Below are 13,604 nucleotides of genomic sequence, written 5' to 3'. Positions count from 1 at the left end.
CTTACTTGTGCCTTCAGGACTTGCTTGAACCAGGTCACATACAAATCATTTCCATTTGATGATCTAGTGCTGCTGTGCATGCCCAACCTTATGGCGTGATGAGCCAGATAACATCCAGTTCATGATGGGAAGCTCAGGTCACATAGTAACTTGGTGGCCCATAGTCAAGCATTCAGTTTCTACTAAGGCCTAGTAGTAGGTCAAGAGCTGTTTATCAAAAGTAGAGTAGTTATCTGCATATGATGGCAGGGCTTGCTCCAAAATCCGAAGGGTCTCTGCTGTGATTCACTTATAGGGGTCTGACAAAGGCTCCAAACAGCATGCCTATCTGCTACTGACACCTCGATGACCATTGGGTCAGCTGGTTTATATGGTCCAAGGGGCAGAGCAACTTTCACAGCAGTCTGAACCTGTTGCAGAACCTTCTCTTTTTCTGGGTCCCACTCAAAACTAGCAGCTTTTTGGGTTACTCAGTAGATGGGCCATAGTGGCATGCCCCAAATGAGAAATATGTTGCCTCCAATATCCAAATAGGCCCACTAGTCATTGTGCCTCTTTCTTGGTTGTAGTAGGGGCCAGATGCAATGACTTATCCTTCACCTTAAAAGGCATATCTTGGCATTCCTCATACCAATGAACCCCTAGAAATTTAGCCAAGGTAGAAGTCCCCTGAATTTTCATTGTATTTATTTCCCATCCTCTGACATGAAAATGTCTTACCAATGAGTCCAGAATACTTGCTACTACATACTTCATGCTCATTAAGTCCAATCAGTGTAATATCATCAATGTAATAGACTAGTGTAATGTCTTGTGGAAGAGAAAGGCAATTGAGATCCCTGCAAACTAAATTGTGACATACGGCTGGAGAGTTGATATACCCTTGAGGTACTACAGTGAAGGTGTATTGCTGTCCTTGCCAGCTAAAATAAAACTGCTTCTGGTGGGTGTTATAGACAAAAAGGGATAAAAAAGCATTTACCAGATCAATAGCTCATACCAGGTACCCAGAGATGTGCTAATTTGTTCAAGCAATAAAACCACAACTGGTATAGGAGCTGCAATTGGATTCACCACTTGGTTAAGCTTCTGATAATCCACTGTCATTCCTCAAGACCCATCTGTCTTCTCCAAAGGCCAAATAGGAGAGTTCAATGGGGACACGGTGGGAATCACCACCCTTGCCTCTTTCAAGTCTTTGATAGTAGCAGTAATCTCTTCAATCCCTCCAGGGATGTGGTATTGCTATTGATTTACTATTTTGCTAGGTAGAGCAGCTTTAGTGGCTTCTATTTGGCCTTTTCCACTGAACCCACAGTGACTTGGACCTGGGCTCATACTTTATTTATCACCTGACCCCCATAAGTCCCTCTTCTAACCAGAGGGCCACTGTGACATTTTGGGTTTCCTGGAATTAATGTCAATCCAGGTTCAGTGTCCAATAGTTCCTGAAAGTTCTGATTATTTTTCTTTCTCCAAGTCACAGTTACTCTGGAAAAGACCATAGGTTACCTTGGAGAAGGATGGGAGAAAGATTAATAGTATAAATGTTTGGTAGTATACCAGGATCCTTCCTCAAGGGGAACTAGCCATCCCTTCATTCAAGTGGTTCTGGGCGTGTAAACTGGCTCAAGTCTGTGAATTGATTGAGGGGCCATGACTCTCTGTTTCTAAAATTCAAGTTAGACTTTTGTTCACTTGACCTAGAAGTTTTCTGCTTATACAGATCAAGTAAGAATTTAGTAGGCTTCCTATCTATTTGGCTTATAGGAACACCATGATTAACTAACCAACGCCATAGATCTACATAAGTCAGACTATTTTGATTGTTGCCTTGCCTCTGCTGTCCATTATGGTAACTACATTCACCTTGCCATTGTTGGTTGAGTGCCACATTGACCCCTGGCACCCCAGGGTTCAATTATTCCCATTGCATTTAAGTGTTCTAATTGCCTGACTGTGGTTGCAACTGTAAGGTCTGGTCTACAGAGACGGGCAATCACAGAGCTCTTCAGGTTTGCTGGGGCACCCCTCAAAAATCAATTTCTCAAGGTATTAGTAAAATATATATCTCCTGGAGCCTCCAAATGTGGATGAACAGGTTTTATGTGACAAATCCACTCTAGCATTCCAGTCTCCCTAAGCTTTTACATCCCTTCCTCTGCAGTTAAAGGGGGATCAAGCATCTCTAACTCACTCACAGTGGGCCACCTTTTGATCCATATTTTAGTCAACAAACCAAACAAACTATTAGCACCTTTCTTAACTTCCTGAGCTACAACAATAAATGCAGAATCTCTGCTTAGTGGACAGATATCAACAAATTCAGCCTGATGCAATTTTATGTTCTTTCCAGCCTTAATATCAACTCTCATACATATTCTCCCAGTTTCTGCTTGTATGAAGTAGAAAGCTCATTTAGTTCTTTTGGGGTATAATGCACCTCCTTATGGGCCATATTTTGTACTTCACCTTTAGAGGCCTGCTGGATCTTGAGTCCATTTATAGATTTAGAGTCAAAGGTGGTGGGGGTGGATCTTGAGGACAACCATCATTGTCTTGCTCAGTACCTGCTTCAGGGAAGCCTTTACTGTTTCCTTAGGTGATACAGAGTTAATCCCCTAAGGCAGAGTGGAAAAGCCACTGTCTCTGCGGATGGAGGTGGGGAGTCTGTTTCTGGCAAACAAGACTCAATGCAATTTAGGGTTTCCATGTCATCAGCCTCATCAGGGTCCTCCCACACATCCCCATCCCAACTTGCCGGATCTCATTCTTTCCCAACCAATGCCCTCACTTTAACAGTAGATACCCTACAAGCCTGGTTATTAAACTGCAATCATAGCTCAGCTCATCTTATGATAAGGGCTTGTGTTTGATTTTTGGCAATTTCAGCCCTGTGGGTACTGTAGAGAAGATTCTGGCCTAGAGCATGCCTAGAAAGTTTTACATCATCTATGTGACACTTGAGCCAAGAATTTGTATCCTTGAACTCTTCCTTTTCTTTTCTCGCTTTGTCCAGTGATGCTAAGAGCAACCAACCAGCGTCATTATATTCCTTGATTTTCACATATACTCAAAAGTATTATGTATACAGTCACTGTATACAAGCGGTGAATCAGGAGTATCAAGCGAATTTATATTTTGCATATCTCCTTAAACAGTTCACACTGTAGACTATCAGTACTCTCTGTATTATTAGTCATTGAACTGTTAGCATTTTTAGGTCCAAAGTGCTGAAACCAAATGAAGAAATTCATCTTTAAGATTCTATTTCTCTAGAACCACTCCTGGTACCAAAATCTGTATTAGGTGCTCCAGAGAGACAGAGTCAATAGGATATGCTATAGATATACAAGAAGGGAATTAGCTCACACAGTTGTAAAGAAAAGTCCTGCAACAGGCCTTCTGCAAACTGGATGCCGGTAGCATGGCTCGGACCAAGTCTGAAGACCTCAAAACCAGTAGTATAGCCTCTATGCAGTTTCTTCAACTGCGGTCAACATCTGTAATGACTGGATGCTTCAGTGGCCTTGACTGTGGGAATTATGCAGCAGCAATGGCAGCATAGGTTATTAGGGTCCTTGATGGCAAGGGATTTTGAGGTTTTGCTATTCTTGTTTTTTTCACAATGGGGGCACTCCCTTAGTGTTAGGTTTGACCCACCTACAAGCAGCTGCAGCAGCACTGGATTTCAGGGCACAGGTGCTCTGAGTGGCTGTGTAACCGGGATCCTAGTTTTAGAGTCTCACAAATCTATTATGGCACCTGTGTATTGGGAAGCAGTTTCACTCTGAAGCAGGGATGAATGTAGACTGACTACATGGCTGAGGAACGTGACTCTGAGGCACCCCCACATCCCCCAGCAGCTTGGGACTAGGAAGTTGGGTTGTAGCCTTGACTCTGGCCCTACAGGGCAGGGCATAGCACTAGCCTGATGCTGGGAAAGAAAGAGCACTCTAGATATTTGGCCTGGGGAGCAGGGTACAGCTGTAATTTGGGAACTAGAGCCAATATGGCACAGTGAGAACTCAGGTCTCAAGAAATGAGATATTTTATAGTGGTGACTCTGGACCCTGGCATATTGAGACTCAGCAACATACCAGACTCTGGAAATTATTGTTAATTATAGCTGTCTGTTTCCACTGTGCACCAACAGGACTTATTTCTCCTATCTAGCTGTAATTTTGTGTCCATCAACTGGCCCCCCACTCTTCCCCACCTCTTCCTGCCTCTAGTATTCTTTTTTCTCTTTCTGAAAGTTCAGCTTATTATTATTATTTATTTACTTTTCTTTCTTTCTTTTTTTTTTTAGCTCCCACACCATATGTGCTTGTAGAAAGACTAAAAATTTCCTTTAAGCATGGCTTTAGCTGCTTATCAGAAATTTTAATATGCTCCAGTGCTTTGGTCAGTTCAATATATTTTTTTAATGTCCATTTTGTCACCCTTTAGTTACTTAGAATTTGTGTTTCTGAATTCCCAGAAATGGGGAATTTGGGGTAATATTTTAATCATTGATTTTTTAGCTGAATTCTGCTGGGTAAAAAAAATACATTTTGTTATTTTAGCTTTTTGAAATTTGTTCACATTACTTTACAAACAAACATACCATCATTGTGAAAATAAATGTTCCACCTGTACTTGAAAGTAAATTTTTGTGTTGCTAAATTTTTGAATTCTAAGCATATCAACTAGGTTATGTGTATTAATTATGTCATTAAAATCTTATACATACTTGTTTATTTGCTTTTTCTATCACTCAGAGAGGTATATTAAGAAATCCCCACCTTTGTTATACATTTTGAATACCTCCCTTTTTTCAGTCAGTTTATGTTTTATAATTTTGAGACAACATTATTAAAAGCCTAATGTTTAAAATGCTACAAGTTCTTTGTGATACATTTATTCCTTTATCTTTAATAGTGCTTCCTTTCCTGAAATTTGATTTTGTCAGAAATTAGTATAGCTGTACAAGGTTCCTTTTGTTAATGTTTTCACAGTGTATCTTTTTCTATGTCTTAATTTTTAGACTTTTTGTTTACTTATATGTATGGTATTGCTCTTCTGAGCATAATATAGTTATATTGTTTTCTACTCAGTCTGACATATTTGTTTTCTAATTATTTAGTCTAATTAACTTTAATATAATTATTGACATATTTGGGATAAATTTACCTTCTACCATCTTTCTATTACTTCCCTCTTTTTGTGTCCTTTTTATATTCTTCTCTTTTCTCTACCCTCTGTCTGCTTTTGGATTAATTATCTTTTAATTATACCATTTTTTCCATTCATTAGCTTGTCTTTTTTCCATTGTCTTTTGATATTCTTTCATTGGTTATCCTAAACATTTCTCCATGTTCTTAAAGTTATTAAATTCTATATGAATTAATATTTTACACATCTTGCTGATGCAATAATCTTAGAACACTTTAATTTTATCTATCCTTTTCCTGACTTATGTGCTACACTAGTCCTGTATTTAAATTTATTTTATAAAGTAAATTTAATGTTTTAAACCAATTTTAAACATAGTAAATATTTATTGTGATTTATTTACCTTTTCCATGGCTTAATTTGGCAGCTAGAAATGGGGACCAGTAATGCCAGTTAATCTTAATGAAATCATGAATTTGAATTATTCAAATGTGGATTTTAATTCCTTATGTGAGTTGCTCTATTTTTCCCTTTTTTTTTTTTCTATTTATGATTCACTTTAACTCTTAGGATGTAAGATTTTAAAATGTAAGGCTTTAGGTTTGCAAGCTAAAGCCTACAGTGTTTATCAGGGATTCTCTTCCTGTGCAGGCCACAAATTACGAATTTTGTCAGCACCACACTCAGCCAGTGAGCGAACCGGCCATCCCTATATGGTACCCGAACCCGGGGCCTTGGTGTTATCAGCACCGCACTCTCCCGAGTGAGCCACTGGGCCGGTCCCACAAATTACGAATTTTGTATTCTTAGCCCCATGACTCTGAGAAAGGTTCTACTGAGCCTCTCAGCCTCTCAGCCACTACTTTTGGAACTGGGAAGTGCCTGTAGGTGAAGGAAATGAGGCTTCAAATGTTGGGTACCACCTTTCAAAAAATATTTCCTTTAATGGATTGTGGCCCTTCGATTTATAACTGTCATTATATCTCTCAGATGTCTTAAAATAGATGGCATGTTTTTAAAATCTATCTTTGCTGGTTGTTCTTGGTGATATTTTTTTCTAACAATCTAATTTACTATTCCCAGAGTAAAATTACATTGTTTTTTAAAAGTCAATAAAATTGGTCAGGGTCATGACCTTTAAAATTCAAAGATTTAGTAATCAAAGAGGCATTTGAAAACGATTAATCCATGACATTAGTACATTCAGGCACTATTACAAGAGAGACATTATTGTTTCCTCAAGTTACAGAGATTATGTGAGATGATGATGATGTTTTTGGCAGTGCTGATGATGGTTCTAGTGACACTAAGAGTTAATAATTATTAAATGTTTCTTGTGTGTTTTTTACACATTTCTTCATTCAGACCTCTCTGTCTCATAAGGAAGATAATGCAATTGTTCTCATTTTACAGATGTGAATAAAGCAACTCATAGAATTGTGTAATTTGTTCAAATTACATCTACATAGAACATGATGAACTAATAAACATCTTTGTTTCAATTCCTATCTCTTTAGCTACTTTTGAGGAAAAGAAGAACTAAAAACACTCTTCACACAGTTTTAGACGAAGGATAGAAATGACTTTAAAGCTTAAATGTGGGCTTTAGCTTGGGAAGCCAGTTTACAGGAAAAGTGAGAGACATGGATAAACAGAGACAAGAGTGGCAACTCACGTGGTTGTAGGAAGAGGTGATAGCAGGTCTTATGTATCACATTGAAGCCCAAATTATGAAATAAAGAGAAAATATAAATAAATAATGAATGAATTAAAAAATGAAGGAAAAAGGACAAATTTGATTACAGAATTCCAAATAATATAGATAGATAGATAGATAGATAGATAGATATAGATACTCCCCCCTTGAATGTGGGCTGAACATTGTTTTTCACTTCCAACAAGTAGTGTGAAAAGGAAAAAAATAATAACATTATAGTGAGAAAATTGAGCAGATGCAACCTTAGTAAAGTTATTAAAATTAGCATTACCAGTGGCAAGCCATGCTGATACCATGTGCTCCTGTTATGATGTGGTGGGAAGGGTAAACACCTCTGCGGTATTCTTCCCTTAAATCCACAACCCCAGTCTAATAATGAGAAAAACATCAGACAAGCCCAATGTGAGGATGTTCTCTAACATAGCTGACCAGTACTCTTCAAAATTATAAAGTCCATAAAAACCGGTAAAGATGGAGAAACCACCAAAGATCAGAGAAGACTAAAGAGACCCAATGATTAAATGCAGTGACATATTCTGGATTGAAACTTGAACAGAAGACAGAAATTACCAGAAAAATTGGAGAAATTTGAATAAACCTATACTTTATTTAATAATAATGTATTAATGTAGTGAACAGATATGATACTAATGGGGGAGGGAGATGGGGGGTGAAAGAGGAATTTGTGAAGGGACATGGAAATCAACTGCTTTGTATATCGATAAAGTAAAATAAAAATAAATAAACAGATAAATAAATAAAATGTATTAATGTTGATTTCTTAGTTTTGACAAATTTACCAAAGTTACAAAAGATGTAACTTTTGGGGAAACCAGGTGAAATGTATAGGGTAACTCTTCTATCTTTATACCTTTTTTTGAAATCTGATAGTGGTGCATGACATGTGATGCCAGAGGGCCTAGACAACAGGTCAGAGGAACCTTCATACAGGTTTCTGAGAAGTGGGAGTGAACGGATTCATCAGTGAGTTCACAAAAGAATAAGAAAGGTGTTCTCAGGAATAATTACTTAAAGCTTTGGAGAATCTGAAGGTAATGCAACAAGAAGTTAGGGCAATGATCTGAGCAATGTGGATTAATACTGCTAACAAACCTTTTGTGTGCCCCATTCACTGTGGTTATCTGAGACAATGTTGGCTTCATAAATTCACATGAATGGAGTTGTTATCTAAAGGGAGAGCTCTTCAATAAAGAATGAGACTTCAGAGAAAATGTCATTGAGTTTAGTATTGGATTTGGAAAAAAATCCAATATAAGCCTCCTGAAAATTAACCAAAGAAAGGAGTTGGCTGTGTGGACAGAGTTGGAAGATTGGGCAATTTCTGAGTAGGTGGATGAGGTTCCAAAGAAGCTGGATTGCACGAACGTGTAGGACAGTCTGGGCACTTACCCTCTCTATCTTTTTCCTCCACATATGATGAAAAAAACAACAAACTATTCAAAATGAAAGAAGATTTTAGCATACAAATTTTGGTTGACTATTGAATATTTTTAGATGTAATAGGGGTTAATATTTGTTTATATCTTTGTTTAACATTTCATTAAGTTGCATTAAGCTTTTTCTAATATAATTACAGCTAATATGTATATAATGTTTACTATCCAGGTATTATACCAAATATTTTTACATATAATAACTCATGTAAATCTCATGTCAACCCTATTAGGAAGACAATATTATTATTCCAATTTTATTCTAAGGAAACTGAGGCAGAAGACAGTCAACTAATTTGCCTAAGATCACCAATTAATAAGTTAACTATCTGAATATTTTTCCATGTCATTAAATTCATTTCTACAAATTCTCTTTTTATAGCTACAAGATATCTTATTGTAGAGATGAAGTGTCATTTAATTATTCCATCCATTTTTATTAGATATATAGATTATTTCCATTTTCTTCTGTCATGCACATCACTAAAATGACCAGCCTTATACTAAACCTTTGTGAACATCCTTTATTATTTCCTTAGGTTAAATGCCCTCAAGAACAGTTGTATTGATTTTTACATCTTCCAAATGTGCTTCTTTTTCCATGTTCTTCATGACTCTGAATGTAGTAAATTTTAATATTTTTGCCTAGAGCAACTTTTTAAAATTCATTGCTTCTGTTCTGAAAAAAAATAAATTAGAGCACACACACACAAAAGCTTATTCTAATATCACTAAAGTTTAAATAAGACTTCTTTGAAGGAAATACAGGAAGGTCATCAGATGATTACAGAGAGTTTTCAATAGCAGTAAATAGAAGATTTCCCTATGTTTTTATCTAATAGTTTTATGGATTCAGGTTTTCCATTTAAGTCTTTAATCAGTTTCAAATTGATTTATGTATTCAGTATGAAACAAGGTGTTACGCTCCCCACTGTGTCATGGAGACGAAAAAAGGATTGCTCAAAGCACCATGAATGCACTGAGAAGCCCAAAGTGTCTGTATCCCAGAGAAAAACTTGGCTACAGCTCCATTCAAAATTAGCTTCTGTCTTTTATTGTAAAGACAAGGATGTTTCAGAAGAAAATTTAGTTGATCCGATCATCAAAAAAGGACATAAAACAAGGCAGTGTTACAGAAGTTAATTATGGCTAAGTATAGCTTAAACAATGGAAACTAGTAACATTAATAAAATTAACAATGTGACATTCCAGAATGCAATTTCTGAAAAGTTATATCAATCCACCAACAAATAGCTTGCCCTTAGCAAACATTTTCTTTTTACATATTTTCCTACAGCAGTTTCCTCAGCATATTTAAACAACAATCAAGCAGCTTCCACAATATATCTTAATGACAATCGGTGGGTTAGTCATTAGTCCTTCAAGCCAGAATTGAACCAGTGACCTAAAATTGTCAAAGTACACAATCCCATCCCTAAACAGTGATTAGAGATGGGCTTTTGCCAAGCTATCTGTGGACTTTGGTCCTCTACTCGAGGGCTTTGGCCCTATGCATGCATTTACCTAAAAATCCTATTCTAAGATCAAAGGAGAATCAAGATTTCTAACCCTCTATAAGGGTCCAATTTATTTTTTTCTGCATGTGGATATCCAGTTTTTCCAACACCATTTGTTGAAGAAACTATTCTTTTTCGATTTTTATTCTTGGCACCTTTTTTGAAAATCAGTTTACCATAAATGTGTGGATTATGTCTAGGCTCTGTATTCTGTTCTGTTGGTCTACATGTTTGTTTTTATGCCTATACTGTACTGTTTTGTTTATTATAGCTTTGTAGTACATTTTGAAATGAGGAAATATGATGCCTCTAGATTTGTTCTTTTTGCTCAGGATTGCTTTGGCTATTTGGGGTCTTTTGTAATTCCATATAAATTTTAAGATTTTTTTTTTCTGTTCTGTAAAGAATGCCATTAGGATTTTGATAATGATTTAATTGAAACTGTAGACTACTTTGGATAGTATGAATATTTTAAGAATATTAATTCTTCCAATTCATAAACATGGGATTTTAAAATTTATCTGTGTCTTTCAACCATGTTTTATTATCCAGGGTACAAGTCTTGAAACTCTTTAGTTAAGTTTATTCCCAAGCCTATTATTATTATTTTTTTACTACTGTAAATGAATTTGTTTTCTTAATATCCATTTCTGATAGTTCACTGTTTGTGTATAGAAATACCACTGATTTTTGTATGTTTGTTGATTTTGTATTCCACATCTTTATTGATTTTTGTCTATTAGTTATAACAGTTTTTTCATGAGTCTTTAATGTTTTCTATATACATATGAACATGGCATCTGCATGTTAATTTTACCTTTTCTTTTTTGAGTTTGATGCATTTGTTTTTCTAGGCTAAATGCTCTGGCTAGGGCTTCCAATACTATGATGAGTAGAAGTGGTGAGAGTGGGCATTCTTACTTTAATGAACCTTAGAGGAAAAGCTTTCAGTTTTTTCTCATTATTATAATAGCTGTTGGATTTTCATATACTGTCCTTCCTGTATTATTTTTTGGATATGACACCAAAAACATAAGCAACAAAAGCAAAAATAAATTGGAATGCATCAAATTAAAAAGTGTCTGCACAACAACAAAAATATCAACAGAGTGAAAAGGCACATATAGAATTGGAGAAAATATTTTCAAATAATATATTCAATGAAGAGTTAATATCTCAAATACATAAAAATTCATAAAATTCAATAGTAAAAAAATGATAGAGAAAAGAAAAAAATGAATTAAAAAGTGGGCAAAGGATCCGAATAGATGATTGGAGAAGGAAACTGTGGTATATATACACTACAGAAAACTACTCTGCCATAAAAAAATAAAATAAAATAAAATTCTCCCATTTGCAACAACATGGATGAACCTGGAGAAACTTATGTTGAGTGAAATAAGCAAAGCACAGAGGGATAAATATCTCATGTGCTCACTCATATGTGGGAGCTAAGAAAGAAAGGAAGGAAGGAAAGAAAGACCACAGTGGTGTGGTGGTCTTACAGAGGGAGGGAAGATTCCTAGGACTACAAAGCAGAGTGGAGGGGAGAGGGGAAGGGGGAGAGAGGTTGGGGGATAATTGGGTGGGGACATGGGGTACAAAAGTAATTTCTGGTAACGGGGATGTCCCTAGTATGAACCTGGCCCTCACATCATGGGCACGAGGGGTGACAATTAGCTTTGTATCTCATAAATATTCTTTATAAATAAAGTAAATATATATATATATATATATTTTTTAGTTAAATTTTAAAAAAAGAAATTTCTTACAGAGAGACATACTAACGGCCAACAGGTGTATAAAAAATGCTTAATATCACTAACCATCAGGTAAATGCAAATGAAAACCATAATGGGATATCACTTCACATTTGTTAGAATGTCTGCTATCAGAAAGATAGAAAAAGTTGGGGTGATTATGTGGAGAAAAGGGAACTGTTTCACACTATTGGTGGGAATGTAAATTAGTCCAGTCATTATGTTCAACAGTATGGAAGTTCCTGTAAAATGAAAAACCGAAATACTATATGATCCAGCAATCCCACTTCTGTGTTATATTTAAAATAAGTATATTGTAGAGATATCTGCACTCAAATGTTCATCGCAGCATTATTTACAATAGCCAAGTTATGGAAACAACCTAAGTGTGCATTACTCGATAAATGGATAAAGAAAATATCAAACATGCACACACACACACAGAAACACATACACACACACACACACACACACACACACAGGAATAACATTCAGCTTTAAAAAGGAAGGAAATCCTGCCATTTACAAGAATATGGATGAAACTGGGGGGCATTACACAAGTGAAATGAGCCAGATACAAAAAGATAAATGCTGCATGATTTCACTCATATGCAAAAGGTAAAATAGTCAAACTTATAAAAAGAGAAAGTAGGATGATGGTTGCCAGGGGCTGGGAGAAGGCAGAAATGGTGTAATACTGGTCAAAAAAGTAGCAAGTTTCAGTTATGCAAGATAAATAAGTTCTGGAGATCTAATGTACAGTAATGTAACTATAGTTAATGATGCTGCATTGTATATTGGAAATTTAGTAAGAGGGTAGATCTTAAGTGTTCTTACCACACACACACAAAGTAAGTATGGGAGAGGACAGAAGTATTAATTATCATATGCTAATCATTTAAAAAATCTATATGTCAAAACATTGTTATGCACCTTAAATAGTCTCAATTTTTACTTTTAAATTGTACCTTAAGAAAGCTGACAAAAAGAAAAAAAAACCATACGGATAGGTATTTAAAAAATGCAAATATACACAAAGAAGAAAATAAGTAGGTATAAAAGAAATTGTCATCTTTTATGGAACTAAGCCAAACGAGAAGTAATAATGTTAATTCAATTATTTGCAAGAAATACTACCAGAGAGAACATTTCTTTATATTCATACAGTTTTACTTAAAAATACTATTTTAAATCAATTCTAGTGATTCTCTCTATTCCCCTTCAATCATGCTCTTATTTAGAAAGATTTGTGAAGAGGAAAATTGTAACATGCTTTCAGTGAACTTTCCAGTTTTAGCAAAAGGTTAATAAAAGAGGATCTGTGAAAGTGTGTGACTGTGGGACAGTTACAGAGAAAAGGATAGGAGGGGAAATTTTGTCTTAAAATAGATCTGTCCACACACAATAAGTAGTTTATTAAAAAATGTGGTTAGGCATGGAATTTTGTCAAGCAAAGAAGTAATTGTACCATATCGTGTCCCCTAAATCAAAATTAATGTTAGATATTTTTTCCTTTGATAAATATCTTCAGATAACTTTAATTTAGAAGAAGTCTTAATGATTTGTTTGGGTGGCTATCAGAATTTATTTTTTTCTACTTTGCACAGTTCTTTGCAGTGATTCATGGGTTCCATAACCTCAAAATTGAAATCTAGGGTGTGGTTATCTTTACCCAAAGAACAGTGCAATTTCTTGTGGAATGTTAAAATTGTTTTCTAATTTTTGTTGCTTTATTTTATTTTTGTTAATGATTCTAAAATTATTTTAGTTAGCACAGATACTTGTAGCATTGATGTTTGGAATATGTAATTTTAATTTTTTAAATACATATTATGTTTTTCGTAGGGTAGTATATATTCCCTTGAATACCTATTCTTGTCTACAATTTATAATGGTATCATAAAACCAAGGTAGATTTACATAGAAATTCATAACTTTAAATGTATTTGTAGAAAATAAGAATCATTGAAAATAAATAGTCTAGATATTCAAATCAGGA

Source organism: Galeopterus variegatus, unplaced genomic scaffold, assembly GCF_000696425.1.
Source record: "Galeopterus variegatus unplaced genomic scaffold, G_variegatus-3.0.2 Scaffold5660, whole genome shotgun sequence".
In the NCBI taxonomy this organism is placed as follows: Eukaryota; Metazoa; Chordata; class Mammalia; order Dermoptera; family Cynocephalidae; genus Galeopterus; species Galeopterus variegatus.
This window is presented reverse-complemented; position numbering follows the sequence as displayed.